The sequence below is a fragment of the Miniopterus schreibersii genome (genome assembly GCF_964146895.1).
Source record: "Miniopterus schreibersii genome assembly, chromosome: 10".
Classification (NCBI taxonomy): domain Eukaryota; kingdom Metazoa; phylum Chordata; class Mammalia; order Chiroptera; family Miniopteridae; genus Miniopterus; species Miniopterus schreibersii.
The window spans coordinates 62,045,574-62,058,248 of NC_138110.1; positions in this window are offsets into that span (position 1 = coordinate 62,045,574).

The following is a 12,675-nucleotide window of genomic DNA, read 5'->3' on the forward strand; positions in this document are numbered from 1 at the left end:
CTGAAGGCCCCCTCCCCTGCCTCCTGCCTGGTGCCCAGCCCAGCTCTTCCTTGACTCACCTGCCTCCCTTGCACCTGGCTCCCCCTTCTGCCCTGGGGCCCGGAAAGGGGAACCAGCTGAGGGTGCGTCTCTCAGGGCCTGCCCAGCTCCCTGCCCAGCGGCAGGAAGCAGTCCCCACCCTCTCTGCTCACCCCAACCCTGAGTACTCTGTCACCAGGGGGTGGCACCTCTAGCTGCACCTTTGCCTCAGGTCACAGGTGTGGCTGCACTCTTCAAATGCTATGACTCATGACAATCTCTTAACTCTTTTAAAAAGTCCTATTATTTTTTGCTGATGCAAAAGCAGAGCTGATCTGGTTAAAGGAAGTTGGCAACTCAGAAACAATGAAGAAAGGGACCTCTTTCCTAAAAGACAAGAGAATGAGGTCTTTCAGAGAGCCAAAGAACCCGGGGTCCTCATGCAGTCCACTGCTTATGAGCTGTGTGGGTGTAAGTCACTTCATTTCCTCCTGTCTCAGTTTCCCAATCTGTGAAAGTGGGGAATGGTACGAGTTCCCACCTCTATGAGGATTAAAAGAGTTAAGTCACATAAAAGAGCGTAGAACAGTGCCCAGCCAAGTCAGTATTCAGTAGACACTAATTATTACTATTCCACCCCTCCTAGAGGTAACCCCTGTTAAGTAATCAGATACATGCTCCACCACCGAATTACAGAAATTTAGAATCATTAAATGCCAACCATTCATTCCATAAACAATTAGCACACTCTCACTTTGTGCTAGGATCAGCAGTGGCAGAACAAGAGGCGGGTTTGTGCATCCAAGCAGCCATTATCAGTTGGACGTAACCAAATGGAAATAAACGCCACCAGCCAGGTGGTTAGTCCCTGGGGACTAACCTGCTATATGTGGGCTGCTGTCATCACAGGAAGCACTTTCTAGGAATTAGAGAGAGAAGCCCCTTACTTTGAGCAGATGCAACGTGCCTTATGGGGCATGCTCTGCAGCACCTCCCCTTCCCCACAGCACGCTCCACGGCCCTGCAAACAAGGTCTCTGCCCCGGGAGTTCACAGGCTGATGGGGAAGACAGTCACTTCCCCAGCTCCCAGCGCTGTGGTGGAGAAGCACAGGGGACTGTGAGAGGGGTCAGCTAAGGGAGGCTGGGGAGGCCTTCCTGGAGGAGGAGGCACTTTCCCAGATGAGATGAAAAAACAGTGAGGAAGGGTGAGGCAGATGCTCCTGAGGCCCAGCCTTGCACATCTGGCACGTAGGAAGGACACAGTTAGCACATGAAACGGAAAACACTTCCAAGTCTGAAACTATAAAACACAGTGGGGCTGTGGGAAAACCACCCTCGTCCGCTGCTGGTGGCTGTGCAGACTGGGATACCCCTTGGGAGCTCAGTGTGGCGATACTGAGTAAAAGTGAACGCGGGACACCCTGGGACCCAGCAGTCCCCTCCCACGGATACTCCCCGAAAGTCCTGCGCACGAGGCGCCAGGCCAAGGGCAGGAACGCCCGGCCGTGCCTCCAGCGGGACACACTGAAAACCACCCGCTTGTCCAACAGCGGCGCGGGGGGCGAGAGGACGGGACAGCGCCAGCAGCTGTCCGCAACGAGCGGGACCTGGACACGTGCAAAAACACGGAAAACACGGAATCCTTTCTTTCAAGTGTAAATGTGAAAACACACAAACGATGCTAATACATTTACGCTTCGTAAACGTGTGAAAAAAGCACGGGCTGGAAGGAAACACGCCCCCGGCGCACGCGGGCCGCGCGGTGCGCAGGCGGCCGGTGGTCTCGGGGCGCAGCGCCGGGGCGCGGAGACCAGGGGCCCGCGCACCCGGAGTTTAACTCTTCAGAGAAGGGGGGGCGCAAGCGCGGGTGTGGGCCCTGGGTGCGGGGATAGGGTATTAGGAACACAAGACACTGTGTTTTTTGATAATGTTTACATGTCACAAAATAAAAAATTAGGTCAGCAACGAGAAAGGGGTGTTCCCGGCGGAAGGGCGAGCGAGGTCAAGGTCTGCGGGCGGGGCTCAGGGGCGCGGGGGAGGCCGAGGTGGGGCTGGGCCGCCCGGGGGTCCTGGCACGGGCGGGGGGCGCCGGGGCTTCGGGCGCAGCGGGTGGGGAGAGGCCCCGCGCCCCCGCTTTGCTCCCGCGCCCGCCCGTCCGAAGGACACTCCCGGGCACGGGGCCCCGCCCCGGGGACGCGCGGCGGCCCGACCCGCTGCGCCGGACGGATGGGCCGCCCGGGTTCCCGCGCTCGCCCCGGCCCGTGGGAACCGGCCCGGCGGGCGGGGGCGGGGGCGCCGGGAGCCGCCCGGGGAGCGGCGCGCGGATGGGGCGGAGGCCGCGGGCGGCAGCTGGGTGCGGGGCCGGCCTGGGGCCAGGACGGAGGCTGCGGGCAGATGTTCGCGGCCAGATGTTCGCTGGGTCGGGGGGGCCTGGGAAAACTCGTCCGGCTCTCCCGGCGGCTGCTGGGGGCGGGCCGCGAGCGAGGTGCGGCCGGAGTGGCCGCCGGGGGTGGGGGGAGCGGGGCGCGGGCAGGGCTCGGGGCGCCTCGGGGGAAGCGCTTCGCCTCCTGCGGGTCCGCCACCCGCACCCCGGCCGTCCCCCCATTGTCGCGGCCCGAGAGCCCGCCCCGCGAGCACCGCGCACCCCGCGTCGGGCCGCGTCCCGCAGGCGGAGGCGTCCGCGCGCCCGGCCGACCGCCACCGGCTCCGCCACCGCTCCGCCCGTCGGGCACCCGGGGCGTCCCCTCGCTCCCGCTCCTCTCCCGCGGCCCCGAGAGGCAGGAGGCGCTCTCCCGTCACCTCCGAGGGGCGCCCTGCGCGCGGGGCCCGATGACGGCGCAGCAGGTGCGGGGCGCAGCTGGGCCTGGGTCGGACCCCAGGGCCGCGGGTTCCCACCGCGCGTCCCACAGGCCCCGCGTGCTCAGGGCTCTGCACGCGCCCCCCGCGCAGTCGAGCGTCACCTCACCTGGTGATAAACGTCTCGGACGGAACCGGTCGGGAGGAGGGGGAGGGAGGGCAGCGCGGGGCCCGTAACCCCAAACGGGGGCGAGGGCAGGTGGGCGAGGCCTCCCCGAGGCGGTGGCTCCGGGAAGCACCTGCGCGCGCCCTCCAGCGGCGGGGGAAAGGCCCGGGGCGGGCGTGTGCGGGGCGCGCCCGCAGCTCGGCGCGCGGGGAGCGGGGCGGAGGCCGGGCCGGAGGCGCGAGGGGGGGCGGCGCTGGGTCCCCGAGGCCGCGGCGGGCACGTGGGCTCTGCTCTGGGCGCGACAAGAACCACGCGGGGCTGGGAGCAGAGCAGACTCGGGGCGCCGAACCCCAAGGCCCTGGGCGCCGCCGTAGGGGAGACGGGGCCCTGCCGCCTCGGGCCTTGGGCCTCCCGTTTGTAGAACGACAGTAGTTCGCTCAGATCCGTTTCTTAACCCGGAGGCACCTGGGTGGGTTTCAGAGCTGGGTGAATTTGGTGCACTTCTGGGGGCGTCGGAAGGCCCAGCAGCTCGCGCATTGCCCAGGGCTCTGGGGGGAGCACGGCGCGCTCAGGGCGCCCGGCGCCTGGGAGCCCCCTCTTAGGGGCGACCCGCTGTTCACCCAAAGGAGACCGGCCCTGGGAAATCCTGAGGTGGCCCGTTCAGGAGCTTATGCTCAAGACACACTCGGCTGTGTCTGTCCGGGAAGTGACGTCTGTCCAGGAAGGCCAGCCAGCTGGGGAAAGCCCGCACGCCCACCCCGGGGCGGCTGGCTGAGGCTGTTTCCTCCCCGTACCCGGAGGCAGGCCCTGCCATCCTGACCTGCTCAGGTGGGAAAAGCAAAGCAAAACAAGTGCCAGGGCGGTGCACACAGGCGGCCATGGCTGGTGCTCACGACAGAAGGCGGGAAGAACATCAAATGCACGTTTGCTTGTCTCTAAATAGAACACTGATGGCCGTCGCTGCCTCCCAGGGGGGAAGGGAAATGTTTGTACATTTTAAACTTTGTTCCATGAGCATGCTTTACCTGTTCGGAAATGAAGTTAAACTGAAATGGAGAGGGGAGAGGTCTGGACCTATAAAAGTTTAAGGGAGAGAGCTGTGTCCCTGGGGTCCCCCCCCCCAGACCATGTGATCTAAGGAGTGGGAGAAACTCACCTGAACCTATGATTGGTCCCAAGAATTGCTCACAGTCGCAGCCACCTGCAGGTGGGACGGGCTTGGAGGTAGTGAGCACCTTGTCACCAGGCTGGGAGCTCAGAGACAAGAGCATTTCTGGAATTTACTTTTTTTTTTTTAACAGCTTTGAGGTTATTATTATATTGAGATATATACTTATTATATTGAGATATAATTCATATATCATACAACCCACCCCTTTAAATATCATACCACCCACACAATGAGTTGTGCAATTATCACAATTCATTTTAGAATATTTTCATCACCCAAAAAAGAAATCCCAAACCTGTTAGTAGTTATGTCCCATTTTCCCCTAACTCTCAGCCCCTGGCAGCCACTAATCAAATCTATCAACTTTCTGTCTCTATAGATTTCCTTATTCTGGACATTTCATATAAATGGAATCATACAAAATATTGTCCTTTGTGACTGGCTTCTTTCACGTAGCATACTGTTTTCGAGGTGTCACTAAAACATACTTGTTAATGCCCGGAGACCCCAGCAAGCTGTAGTAGAGGTTACCTCTGGGCTTAGGGTGTGGGATCAGGTGGGGATTCAATTCAGACTGAAGGCAGACCCTCCCCTTTTTGTCCTATGTACCCGTGGGATTTGCTTTCCCGTAAAAACGCATTCCTTATATTCAAGCTGTGTAAAGTGACAATACATTCATCACAGAGCATTTGGACATATAGATAAACTCTAAACAAAATTTAAATATTCCTTAATTTTATCCCTACACCTGTAAATGCATAGAGAAAACCCCCGTTTGAATTATTTAAGGTGAGGGCTGGATTTGAACAAGGTGTAGGAGAGGAAACCTAGGCACTGGGGAGCAGCAGTGGCGGGATGGGGGACCTTGTGATTTCCACTGTTCCATTTAAAGAAGCAAAGAGCTGATTTTCTGTTACTTGCTGTAATTGGTAAATATCCCTCCTCCCAGACGCCTGCTGTGAATGCCTCCCTCTGCCTCTTCCCCAGTCTCTTGTGACTTATCACAGGTTGAATTCTGTCTTATTAGGGGAGTCAGGGGGGTATAAACCAATAGGAAAAACAATTTCATCATCACTCAGAGTCAGCATGCGGGAAAAGTTTGAAATCAGCTAGGGCACAAGGCCTGGCATACAGTAGGTGCTTTGGGCCTCAGTGTCTCCTTCTGCAAATGGGATCCTAGCAGTGCCACCCACAGGGTGTTGTGGGGACACACTGTGACAGTGGTGCAAGGCACTGCACCCTATCTGGTCCAGCATGAAACAGTGGTGATTACTGACCGTTTATCATTGATCTCACTCTCCAGGTGTCTGCAGTCTGAAGTTCCTTTCGCCTGTCACTTACCACCATTCCCTTTGGAATTCTCCCGGCCACACTGTGACTCAGGGACCATCACCTCCATTTTGCAGATGAGGAAACTGAGGGTGCAGGCTGCTGAGGATGGCCAGAGAGTCTAGGACAAGGGATCTCTGTCTGACTCCTAGGACCAGGGTGCACGTGGGGGTGGGGGCTGGGAGGAAGGGGCTCTTCTCCTCCACCCTCCCTCCCTTCCCTGGGAAAATCCAACAGGTGGTGGGGCCAAGGCTCTGGGGGCCATTGTGCGCTGGCCTGGGAGGGTCGGAGGGCCCAGTGTGTGTCTGGGAGAAGATGGATGCCTTCATTACCATGTGAATCCTGGGAAACTGCCGCCGGGGCTGGGTGGTGGGTGGGCGTGGGCTGCAGAGGAGGGGGGCTCGGCGTTCTCAGGCCTGGACCACACAGCGGCTGGGATGGGGGTCCCCGTGGAATCCTGAGAGACCCATTAAAAAAAACAGATAATGGGATTTTCCCTCTTGTTTAATTTCTTATTTTAGTCCATCTCCATCCTGTGGGGCTCAAAAGAGACACAGATTGAAAACAAAAAGAGTTTTTTTAAAGGAAGAAAAACCTTTTTTTCCCCTCTCAGTTGCAACTTTCCCACCGATTGCTCTGAACATTTGGGCCTGAACAGTTGAAGTCCCAGCTTTTCCCAGCCTGAGCACAATCAGCACTTCCAAGGAGGCATTTCCCAGCGCTATTTACTGAATGGCTTTTTCACTCATGTAAAATATGTCCCAGGTAAATCCAGGGTGATTAGCACATAGTTGCTGAAGTTACTGAGCAAGGTGGGAAAAACAGGTTTTAGACTTAAAACACACAGGTGTCATCAATTTGGCTGGAGGAGAAAGAACTGCCCAGCGTTTACAAAGGAGGCAGGTGGTAGGGAAGGAAGAGTAACCCCAGTAACAACAATAACCTGTCACCAGGCACCCCCATTTCACAGATGAGAAGACTGAAGCTCCACGTTAATTGGCCAAGGCCACACAACGAGAGAATGGCAGAGTCATAGCTTCAAACCCTGTTTCTCTAGCTTTGGAGTCTGTGCTCTATCTGGAGTTTCCCCATGAAGCCAGAGTGCAGAAGACACAGGGAGACCCATGGAGACACTGAGACTGAGGAGCGACCCTGGCAGAGGGGAGCATGGACCACAGAACGAGGCCTGCGACACACAGACACACGCACGTGGGCAGAAAGAAAGTTGAAGAGCACACATTCACCGGCTCGTGTAAGCAAAGCCTTTCCAAAAACCCTTTACAAACACTCCCACAGTAACACCAGATCTCTTTCTGACAAACACACCAATGCAGGCACTGGCTCACAAATGTTCTCACAAACACACACTCTTAACATGCCAAGATAGATCCAGACACGTGAGCACAGGTTCACAAACACAACCAGGGAGAACATCCCACGTAACACTCCCACGTAATATTTCAATACCCTCACACCCACACATTTGTACAAACCTAACACTTTGACATTCTCACAAGAACAAACACTCTCTCACACACAAATCCTCATAACTGCACAGAGAGCCTCTCAAGCAGAAAGGACCCAGGTCAAGCAGAAAGGGGCTGGGACCCTCCCAACAATTCCACACCTTGGCAGCTGGCTTTCCAACCTAGGCCCACTGGGTTTTCTCTACCACCCCCTCCCCACCATCTGTGACACGGGTGTCCTTGTGCCTTCAGCTCCCCTCCCCTACTTCAGGGCCCCAGCTGGACCCCAGAGTGGCCTGAGAGCAGGTGGGCAGCCAGCTCTCAGCAGCAAAGTGTGTGTGGGGGGGTCCCTGCCGGGGACAGGCACTTGGAGGCCTTGAATGCAGCATCAATGGCCTCAGCCTTATCTGGGTCTTCTCCCCTCTGCCCCCAGGGCTGGCACCGGGCAGGCACAAGGTTCAGCCATTCACAGCTTTGAGGAGGGCAGGGCAGGGCAGGGCAAAGAGGGGAGGAAGGAAAGGCCCATCACAGACCCGGGGGCCTCACCCGCCACCATGCAGAGGTCTGCCTTCGCATGTGGATTGCCTGTTGCCTCGCCTGGTGTACCTTAAAATGACAGAGAGGTCTGGGTATTACAGGAGATGACAGCTGACAAAAATGGGAAGCGGAAGGTTGTTGACTGTGAAAGCAAAATTGATATCAAAATAATATGCACTGTAGAGATGTAATCTGCATTAAAAAATACATGATAGGTGTAGAAAAAAATATGAAATCTATGTAAATTGTTAACAGCAGTGATCTCTGGGTGGCAGGACTATGCTGTTTTATTCCCCCACCCCTTTTTTACACATATTCTAATTTTCTACAAGGCACAGATGTAGTTTCTGGATAATAAAAAGTTTTTTGTTTTTTGTTAATGCTCACCGAGGATATTTTTTCCATTGCTTTTTAGAGAGAGTGGATGTGAGGGAGGGAGGGAGGGGGCAGAGAGGAACATCGATGTGAGCGATACATCGATTGGTTGCCTCCCGCAGGCTACCCAACCAGGGCTGGGAATGGAGCCTGCAACCCAGGTGTGTGCCCTTGACCGGGAATTGAACCCGCAACCCTCAGTGTGCTGGCCAACGCTCTAACCACTGAGCAACAGTCCAGCATCCTGGCTTTGTTGGTTGGAGCATCGTCCCATGCACCACAAGGTTGAGGGTTCAATTCCCAGTCAGGGTGAATACCTAGGTTGTGGGTTTGATTCATCAGGGTGCATACAGGAGGCAACGGGTCAGTGTTTCTCTCTCACATTGCTGTTTCTCTCTCTAAAATCAATAAAAACATCCTCACGTGAGGATTAAAAAAAAGTTTTTATAAATTAGTATTTAATGACATGAAAAATGACAAGGGGGTGGTGGCCTCATGTGAGCCCAGAGCTTGGGAAGGCTCCTGATTGCTGTGTGGAGAGGTCCCTTCTCTGTCATAATTCCTTCGTCTGATAATGGAGACTCACGGGGGGTGATGTGAGTGTTAAGGATATAATGCATGTAAACACTTGAACTGATGCTTGGCACATAGTAAATGCTCAATAATGGTGGCTGCTGTTAGTAGCTGTACAGATTGGACACCTCCAGTGTACCTGCAGGGATGGGTGTGCGTGCGTCTCCTAGGCTGGCACATGTGCTGGTTCACTCATACAGGTCTGTGAGTGCGTGTGTGCCTCCTGCACACTGAAGTGTATGTTGCATGAGGCAGACTGTACTTGCGTGGGGGCATCAGGCACAGTGTGTGCAAACAGGATCACGGGCACTTGGCTCTGAGAACATCCTGGGTGAGGGAAATGAAGTTGTTTTCTATCCCAGCACGCTCATCTCCCTGGTTCCCTTCAGCTCAGAGCTGCTGGGGATTTAGGCTTCTTCCTGGCGCCTGACCACACCCAGGGACCTTGAGGGGTCATAGGACATTTTTAAGGCTGTCAGTGGTACGGGTTAAACACCCTCCAAAGAAGAGGAAATTGGTAAGCAGAGTTGGGGCACCTGGGTTTGTGGCCCTGCCATGCTGCTGAGGGACATCTGGGCCCACCCTCTGGTCAGCTTTGAGTTCTCAGCCTCTCTTGTCCATCCACCCCCATGGCCCTTGCCCTTTTATCACTCAGAGCATCACCACAGTGGCCTGGAGCCCCATCCCTGGCTTCCTGGTCCTCTCTACTTCTTTCTTTTTGGAAACGTTTTATTGATTTGAGAGGGAGAGGGAGAGGGAGAGGGAGAGGGAGAGGGAGAGAAACATCAATGTGAAAGAGAAACATCCATCGGTTGCCTTCCGTCCCTCAAACCTGCAACCTGGGCATGTGCCCGGCCTGGGAACTGAGCTGGCGACCCTTCGTGCACAGGACAGCGCTCAGCCAACAGCCACACCCGCCAGGGTGGGCTGGATTCATTTTTATTTTCAACTGTATTTTAAAAAATATGTTCACCTGGCTCAAAATTTTAATGATATAAAATATACGAAAGATTACATACACAGTAAAAATTCCCTCCCAAGACGCCCAGTTCCTTTGTATCTCCCGTGGCCTCAAAGTTGCTCTTTACGCATCTCGCGGGCTCCCGCAAACGGCGCCCCCCGAGGGCTGCGCGGCCCCTCGGCCCCTCCGGCAGGCAGGGCAGAGCTCAGGGACAGACGCGCCCGCCCCCGTCGCACATTCGTAAGCAGCAGGCCCAGGAGAATGCGAACGTGCCCACTCATGAAGGGGCTCCTGCGGCCGGGTCCCCAGGGCTGCCCCTGACCCGGGACGTCCAACCGACACCGCGCCCTCGTCCGCGGGGCCCTCGGCCCGGTGCTGGAGGCCGCTCGTCGCCGGAGCCACTTTCCGGGGACGAACAAGCGCCCGAAGGGGAAGGGCCGCTCTGACGTCACCGTGAAAGGCAGCCCCGCTTTAGGGGTGCGAGCGACCCAGGGCCCCCGGGGGCTCGCCCGTCTCCGGTGGCGGCGGGGCCCTCCCCCGAGGGCGCGCCCCGCCCGGCCCCGCCCAGGCCGGCCGCGCTCCAGGCCGCGGCCCGGGGCTTCCTGCCCGCAGCGCTGGGCGGGCGGCCGGCCCATCTGGCGGCCCCACGGGGCGGCGCCGGGAGGCGGCCCAGACTCGCCGGAGCCGGGCGCGGGCCGGGCCCCCCGCGCCTGCAGAGCCCAGGTGCGGCCGCGGCGGGAGGGGCGAGCCTTCCCGCCCGCCGGCCCCTCCTCGGCCTCCGCCTCCCGCGGCCCCGCCCGCCCTGGTCCCTGCTCCCAGGGGGACCCCGTCACGTCTTGCCCTTTTGGGGGATCCGTTTTCTTGCCCCTGGCGCCCCAGACAGGATTGCGGGCGCCGGGGGCAGCTTTTCTGCCCAGGGTCCTGACGTTACCCATCTGTGCACCCATTTCAAGTCTGTCTCCCCACCGCCAGCTCCGGCGCTGGAGCTTGACCTGCGCTCCCTGCTGTGCCCAGTGGCTTGCCTGGTGCCCAGCTCACACCTGGTGCTGAGGCCTGAAAGGACATTTCAAGGCTTCAGCCCCCAAAACCGGAGCCTTGCCTGGGACGTTCTTGCCATTTCACAGCTGAGGGCAGGACAGTGAGCAGGGCCGTTCCAGTCTCACCGCGGCAGCCAGCCCTGCTCAGTCACTCTTTCTTCTCCAACGTGCCCCCCAAGCAATGGAACCCGGAATCCAGTATCCTGACATGTCAAAGAGCATCTCTGGTGAACACCATGGTCTTGGAAGCCAGGCGCCCTGGGCTGAAATCCCCTCTGGGAACTGAATGTCTCTGCTTGTTTCCTTTATCTGTAAAAATGATACCTACCTCACAGGGTTGCTTTAAATATTTCTGGAACACATAGCATAATGCTAGACACGTAAATACAAATGAAACAGCGTGTGCACTGGGGGCTCTCGGCAGGGATGGTCTTCCCCCCTTGCAGTCCTCTCCCACCCACTGTAGTTAAGGGAGACTGAGGCCACAGAGAGGGACACCTAACAATCTAGGGGCAGAACTTGGGGGTTTGGGAGCAATTTCCCAAGAATCCACCCCCACCCTAGGGTGAGGCTGGAACCAGGTCCACCCAAAGCCCCGCCCAGCCACCCACCCCTGCCTCTCGGGCTCACAGGCCCAATCCGTGCCCGGCCTGGTGCCATTTTTCCATGGGACTCTGGCGGTGGCAGTTCACATCTGGAGTCTAGACTCAGAGGCTCTGCGGGCCGGGCCTACCGCCCGGGCTAGGCCACCGCTGCCCGCTGTTTGCTCAGCTGAAGCTGGTTAATTGGAATTAGAGTGGCCTCTGCGGTGCCGGCTGGCCGGGCGGGCCCTGGATGGCCGCTGCCGAGGTCTGTGGAACATCTGGCCCAGCCAGGATGGTCATTAGGTGGCGGGCGCCCGGCGCCACTGCCACCTCAGCCTCCGCCGGGGGCCGGTGGTGACTCAATGAGGCCTTTGTGGGCCCTGGGCCGCAGAGCCAACCGCACTGTGTGCCTGGGCTGCCTGCCCCATCTGCCGCCCTCAGAGGGGCCTTGTTCCAGGACCACACGGCCTTCCCTCTGGAGGAGGCTGGAGGCCGAAGACAAGCCCCTGAAAGGGACTCTACTGGCCAGGAGAAGCCTTTGAGATGTCCTACCCTTGCTTTCCTCTCCAAAGAATCCTAGGCCCAGAGAAGTTGGATGGATGGCTCAAAGGTGCCCAGCATACCAGCCACAGTGACTCAGGCCCAGGAGGTGGAGTTGCAGACTCCTTAGGAACTTTGGAAGTTGGATTACTTGAGGTCAAGCCCATGTCTATGGGCAAGCTGCCTCAATTCTCTCATTTGCATGATGGGGCTCATGTCCTGTCACTTGAGCCTACGCCTGTGAGAATTAAGTGAAACCCTGTACTGAGGTGCTAGGTACAGTAAGAGCGCCATATCTAGTGGGGTTATTACAACACTTTGGATTCTCTGCTCATCACGTCCTTTGGGCACCTCCAAACTGCCTGGAAGGCACTGTTATTTTCAGCCTTTGAACCTGAAGGTTGGTCAAGAGAGTGTTCTAGGCTGGGAATTGGAGGGCTGAGTCTCAGGCCCGCCCCCCTTCCCCCCTAATGTTTCTGCATCCAGTGACTCCACATAGGCAGGTGGATGAGGGCTGTGCCCACTCCTGGCCTGGTCCACTGGGGGTTCTCCTGCAGGCCAGGGCTGCTGTCTTCTGCAAACCTTGAAGAAAACCTGGCCCTGGGAGCTCCAGCTCGAGCCCAGATGGCCTCTCAAGCACTGGGCCCAATCCTTCCCCATCTCAGTTTCTCCAATGGCTCTGGCCCTAGTGCTGTGACCAGCATTGCTGTGGGAGAGGTGGCTCCTAGATTCAGGGTACTTCTGGCCTTGCAGTAGTCACTTTGGCAAGAACCCCAGGAATGACAATGATGGGGCCTTGATCTCCAGGGTGACACAGAGTCCAGGTGCTCTCCAGCTGAAGCCATGTTGACACTGGGAAAAACTGGTTTCTGCCAGCCTGGAAATAAAATCTAAACTCTTCCCTGGGAACCACGAGGCCCTGCCCATTTCTCTGGCTTTATAGATACTGGTCCCTCTGCTGAGTGAAATCAGCCTTTTGGTACCAATCCCTCCATCTCCCTTGATGGGGTGGGTGGATAGGTGACACATCCAGCACCTGTCCAACATGCTTGCTGCCCCCTAGTGTTGTAAGAACAGTGGTGAGGAAAATTGGATGGCTAGTGGGAGAGGAGCGCTCGTGG